The sequence below is a fragment of the Capra hircus genome, chromosome 3 (genome assembly GCF_001704415.2).
Source record: "Capra hircus breed San Clemente chromosome 3, ASM170441v1, whole genome shotgun sequence".
NCBI classification, from domain to species: domain Eukaryota; kingdom Metazoa; phylum Chordata; class Mammalia; order Artiodactyla; family Bovidae; genus Capra; species Capra hircus.
In genome coordinates, this window is record NC_030810.1 from 71,291,781 (window position 1) to 71,298,256 (window position 6,476).

Here is a 6,476-nt window from a genome sequence, read left to right on the forward strand (position 1 = left end):
AAAAAAAAATGTGATGATCTTAATAAATGCAGAAAAAGCATCTGACAAACTTCTGCAAACTTTCATGATTAAAGCAGTCAGCAAAGTACGAATAGAAAGGAATTTTTTCAACCTTTTAAGAGGCATCTACAAAAAATCTGAAGCTAACATCTTGGTCAATAATGAAAGACTATCTATGTTTTCAACTTTAAAATTAGGATCAGTATTGTTACTGGGCTTCCCTGGTGGCTCAGATGGTAAAGAATCTGAGTCTGCAATGCAGGAGACCTGGGTTCAATGTCTGGGTCAGAAGATCCTCTGGAGATGGGAATGGCTACCCACTCCAGTGTTCTTGCCTGGAGAATTCCATGGACAAAGGAGCCTGGCAGGCTATACAGTCCATGGAGTTGCAAAGGGTTGAACATGACTGAGGGTCTAACACACACTATTGTTACTGAAGGTCTTAGACAGTACAAGAGTACAAGAGGAAAAAAAATAAAACACATTCAGATTGAAAAGGAAGAAGTAAAACACTTCATTAAAAACTGACATGTTTGCATACCTCAAAAACTCTAAGAAACCTACAAATGAGTTACTGCAACTAATAAATGAATTTAGCAAGGCCACAGAATATAGGGCCAATATATTACAATTTTATTTCTAAATACTAGCAACAAACAATTGGACAGTGATATTTTAGAAACAAAGACCATTTATAATAGCATCAAAAAATCAGATATTTTTAGGAATAAATTTAACAAAATATGTCTAACATCCTAAATTTAAAACTATAAAACTTCAGCGGCCAGAAATTAAAGAAGTGAATCAATCAGTAAGTATGCCATGCTCACAGACTGGAAGAATGAAAACTGTTGAAGACTTTCGTTTCCCTCAAAGTGATGTGTCATTTCAAGCAATCCCAAACAAAATCTCTCCTAGGTTTTTGCAGAAATTGATAGGCTGACTCTGAAATGTATATAATATGTAAAAAATCGAAGCAGCCAAAAAATGTTTGAAAAAAGAACAGATTTGGAAGATCCATAATGTCTGATTTTAAGATTTACTATAGCGTTACAGTTACCAAAACATGATATTATTACAGAGAGTGAAACAGATCAACAGAATAGTCTAGAAATAGACCTACATATTTTCAAAAGGTGCTAAAGTAATTCAATAGGGGGAAAGGTGTTCTTTTCAATAAATGGTACTGAAATAACTTGACAGCCATATGAGAAAAAAAAATGATCCTTACTTCAGAGTATACCCTAAAATTAACTCAACATATATCATAAACCTAAATACATAATCTAAAACTATCAATCTTTTAAATGCTGGAGCTGGAACAGGCAACTGCATGTTTTTATAAAAAAAAATTATGGGGGAACACAGCCATGCCCAACTGTTTATGTACTGTCAATAGCTGCCTTTGCCCTACAACAGCAAAGTTGAGTGGTTGAGGTACTGTAGCCTGTAAGCCTAAAATATTTATGATCTGGTCCTTTAAGAATATATTTCTCTATTCTAAGAAAACTTAGATAGAAAACCTAGAGAACAATTTCGTAGACACAAAAAGCAAGAACCATTAAACAAACAAACAAAAAAACAACTGGTTAACTAAACTTCATTGAAATGTAAAGCTTCTGCTATTTGAAAGACAACTGTTAAGCTCACAAATCGGGAGAAAATACATGACAAAGGACTTGTATTCAAATTACATCAAGAACTCTTAGCTCAATAATAAAACAAACAGCACAAGAAATTAATTAGTAAAAGATCTGAACAGATACTTCAAAAAAGAAGATACACAACTGGGCAATAAGCACATGAAATAGTGCTCATCATTAGTATCAGAGAAACACAAATTTAAGCCACAATGAGATACCACTAAATGTCTACTGGAATTCTCAGTTTCAGCTAGAGTGAAATCTGGGAGAGGAAGGATGTACAGCAACTAAACTCCCACACATTGGTGCTATGCAATGTGGTGCTATGCAATGCACACCACTTTGGAAAACAGCCTGGCAGTTCCTTATACACATGAACATACATTTACCATAAAACCCAGCAACTCGACTCCCTTATATAACTCCCCAAAATGAAAAATACATTCATCCAAAAACTATACACAAATGTATGCAGGAACTTTTTTCATGACAGTCAAAAACTGGAAACAATCCGAGTGCCAACAGATAAATGCTAACAGCCTTACAAGGGAATACTACTCAACAATAAAATATCTATAACATAGCAAAAAACCATGGGTGAATCTCAAAAACATCATGCTAAATCAAAGTCAGGCACAAAGAAAAGATGAACTTAATTCTTAGTAACAAAAACGCAGGAATGGCTGCCTGGTGATGGGCTTGTAGTGTGGAAGGTGGGGGGAGTTCTGTATGTATGAGAACTTTTTGAAATAATGGAAATGTTCTATATCTTGATTATGGGGATTACATGAGTGTATACAATTGTCAAAAGTCACTCATAGTGTATAAAAATCTCTTATTATTTTAGTACTCAAGCAATATTAGATAAATTAAAAGTAAAATTGTAAGGTTGCTATTCCCTCCTCCGGGGGATCTTCCTAACCCAGGGATGGAACCCACGTCTCTTACATCTCTTGCATTGGCAGGCATTCTTCTCCACTAGCGCCACCTGGGAAGCCCACAAAATTGCAGGAAGTTCTACTGAAATAATCCCTGAATTCAACTTTCTCGCTCCCTTAATATTTTTCAAAATATTTTCCACCTTCTTCCTTAGAAAGAAAGTCTGTAGTATTTGAATACTTTATCAGGGATAAATACTGGAGCATTTTTTTAAGAAAAAGAAAAAAACTTATCCCAGGGAGTCAGTATCATCAAAGGGCTCCTGCTTATCAGAGTAAAAGATAAAGACAAAGCAAAAAGTACAAGCCGTCCACAAAAATCCTCATCATATCCAAACGTGTTGCTAACCCTCCTTTTAAACCTCCTTATTTCTTTACACAGGGATGTATCTTTCTGTGTTGTGGCTCATCATTACACTGGAGATGAGGTGGGAAATCAAAAACAAACAAAGTAGCCGTCAATGCAAAATCATAGAAGCTGACCGATGACACCCTTGTATGTGTGCATTAGGATAACCAGCAACTCTGCCAAGAAGGATCTTTTGGCCTTCTGTGCTTATTAAAATCATTCTCTTAATCGACTTCAATCTCACAACAAACATCACTTCTTCCAAAAAGCCTTTTCATTTCCTCTACCGAAAATAAGTCATTCCTTCACTTTCCCATGGGACATTCAACATACTTTTCTCAGGTAACCCAAGATATTATGCCTTGGGCCCTATTTATTTGAAATTACCTGCTTCTACCCAATAGACTGAAAGTTTTCACAAGACCTTGTCTAACATAAAGTGGTGTCAAACTAAATTTTCTGAGCGAATGCTGAATCAATCACCAATGGTACAGGAATGAAAATCTTTCCGGGGAACCTTTTGGTCATGAGCTTTGTTCAAGCATTACTAACAACTGAGACCAACAGCAGTGGTTGAAGCAGCACACATTCCTAGATCAAGGGCTTTTACCACTGGGAAGAGAAGGTGCTGATAATTTAGTGGATATTCTATTTTAGGGAGGTGGGTAGAGCAGGAATGACCAGCCACCATAGATTCCATGAACAGTGCTTTCTTCATCTCAGCCAGAGTTTTACTTCCTGCCAATTTGGGAACTGAAAAATTTTCAATTCAGACCTATCTTACTTCTCTTCAAATCCACTCTAGACTTTTTCTCAGAATCAGGAGACTAAGGCTATTTGAACCATAAAGCTAATGAAGCTTAAGTGTCCGGGTTCCTCACTTGCTTAGTTCCTACAATCAGGAAGCATTTCTACGTATGCATTCCTGGCAAACTGCCTAAAGAAATCTCTGAAGAAAGGGATTTAAATCTCCAAGACCCATAATTTGTTGCGATTCCTTTACTCATTCTAAATATTCACTTTCGTACTTAATTATGAATTCTTTTTCTTGAACAAGAAACTAACCACCACCCCCCCCCCCAACACACACACACACTTCCTCAAACCGAACTAGGGGACGAAGCTAATTCCCAAAAAGAAGAGAAAAGGAAAAGGTAAATGTCAAACAAATAGTTCTTCGGTTATTTTGGCTCCGCTGCCTGTTGCAGCTTTCACCTCCTAACAGTCCCTAAGAGATCCACCATTAGAGGTGGATAGAGGATGTCAACGACCAAAAACAAAACAAAAAAACAGTCCATGAGCCTAGTTGGTTAGCAAACCTCACCCTCCTCTCTAAAGAAGAGTGATGATGAAAAAGCGAGATGGACCCTGGAAATGTCAGAGGGGGCTCAAAGACAAGGAGACTCCCCGGCTACTTCGTTCAAGGCAAAGGAAGGCCTTCCCTCGGGCCAAGGTTTGGATTGTGGGACCTGGGACAGCCCGGGAAACAAACTCACAGGGATACCCTCTCCTGCTCTCCTCTTGGGAGCTGCAATCCTCCGCCTGTCAATTTCTATTCTGCAAAGCACAGGGCTTAGCCGAGGACCAGGCTGGGATAGCGGGTGCGTGTGTGCGCGTGCGAAGAAACAGCTACAGGGGTGTGACAGAAGAGTCGGAGTGGTGGGAGAGGGAGGGAGTGTGAAGAGCGCCAGACACGCACCGGAGCGGGCACTTGGGTAGAAGCGGAATTGAGTGTTTTTCTACTTTTCATTACCGCTCCCCCCGCCAAATAAATAAAGAAACAAACAGCCGGGCCTAGGTGAGGCGAAATGTGATAAGAAAAGGAAGACAGGCAACACGAAATGTCTTATTTTACCTCAGCTTTCGCATTTGTCAGACAAAAATTTGAGAAAAAGGCACTAAACTTCCAAAAAGATCCCAAGTAAGAAACACGAAAGTGAAGACCACGTTAAGGAAACCAAAAGTGGGGGTGGGGGGTGGTGCCGGGGGGAGAGAGAGTGCGGGGCAGGGAGGGTGAAGAAGCCCCTTCCAGAATTCCGCTTAAAGGCGGATGAGCGAACGCGGTTAGAAAAGGGAGAGGGGCTGCAGGACACTCGAGGGGAACCTGGAAAGGGAGGAAAGTCCACCCCGAGACTCTCCTCCCCAGATCCCGGGACGGCGTCGCCTAACTGGGGCACCGGGGTCCGCGGGTCCCTGCGACGCCCTCTCCAGCTCTCCCCGCTCTCCCTCCCCTGCCGCGCCCCTCATCCGCTAGGACCCCTCCCGGAGGACCAGGAGTCCTGTGGGCCCCGGCCCGGCCCGCCGCCGACCCTCAGCGCAGCCCGCAGTCGCTTCCCCTTCTGGCCGCCGCCTGGGCCGCCGGGACCCTGGACGGCAACTCGCCGGTGACCCCAGACCCCTGCCTCAGCCGCCACGGTTGGTGCGAGCGCCGCCACCCGACACTCACCGCGGCGCTCCATCCCGCGTCCCGAACGCGGACGCCCGCCCAACACTCACGGCCGCCGCCGCCGCCGCCGAGGGCTGGAGCTCGCCGCCCCCATCCCCCACGGCCCGCGGACGCCCGGCCAAGCCGCCGCCGTCGCCGCCGCCGCCCCTGCAGCTACCGCCACGACCGCGCCGGCCCCGGCCGCCCCGCCCCCGGCCCCGCGCCTCCCGCCCCCCGGGGCCCAGCCCATTGGCCTGCGCGCCCAGGGGGCGGGGCCGGACGCGGGCGGCAGGTGGGGGTGGCCTCTGGCTCTAGCGCGCGGGGCTCCGATGGTCAGTTGCGCTTTGGCCTGCTGGCGGTCCTAATAGCTGCAGGACATGTTAGCAGCTCCGTGCGGCTTGTGGCAGGACGGACGGAGGAACCTTAGGAATCAGTCACCTTTTACACCCTCCAGTAGGAAGCAGGTCCTTGTTGTTTAAGTGCACATTTCTCAGGTGGACACTGAGTTATTTACAGTCAGAAATTTGGTGTTCAATTTGTTTGACCCTACTCCTTCCCACATCCTCCTTATCCGTTTAGGAACAAAAATACATTTTATGTTTAAAATTGCCACAGTCTTTTCTTTGTTGACTGTCATTTTCAGAAAATTAATTTACACAAAACGTCAACCATTATGTAGAATACCACCTGACTCGTGGGAGTTGCTCAATGGATGCTAGTTGAATGCATGATTCCCTAAGCATTCTACTTGGCTCTTACCATTAAATGCTCCTTTACTAATGAGACTCATCAACACTTGTAGGGAAAATGAACAACCAGAATTAAACCACTTATCTAGATTTGGATCACACACCATAATGAAAAAATACAGGGTTTCTATTGAATAGTTCAAGTACTTAGTAACACTTAACTACCAAGAATACCCTTCCTGTCATCTATGCCAAGACATAGCAGACATTCTGTGAATATTAACTGAATAAGTAAAATTATGGGAACGGAAATTGGAAAAGTTCCTCAAATCTTCTCCTCCCATTAAATCTTTTTCAAAATATATTAAGCATCTGCCATAATCTCCACTGTTCTTCATTAGTTAGGAGTAATATATTCCAAAACATTCTCAG

At 43.1% G+C, this 6,476-nt stretch overlaps 1 protein-coding gene across 1 annotated transcript in view; it reads right to left on the reverse strand.

Annotated features, from left to right (window-relative positions):
• ARHGAP29 (Rho GTPase activating protein 29) overlaps window positions 1–5,543 on the reverse strand; it is a 79,806-nt gene extending 74,263 nt beyond the window's left edge. The window contains exon 1 of the mRNA XM_018045783.1: window positions 5,377–5,543. The gene's annotated coding sequence lies outside the window, so the exon portion shown is untranslated. The remainder of the gene's footprint in view (window positions 1–5,376) is intronic.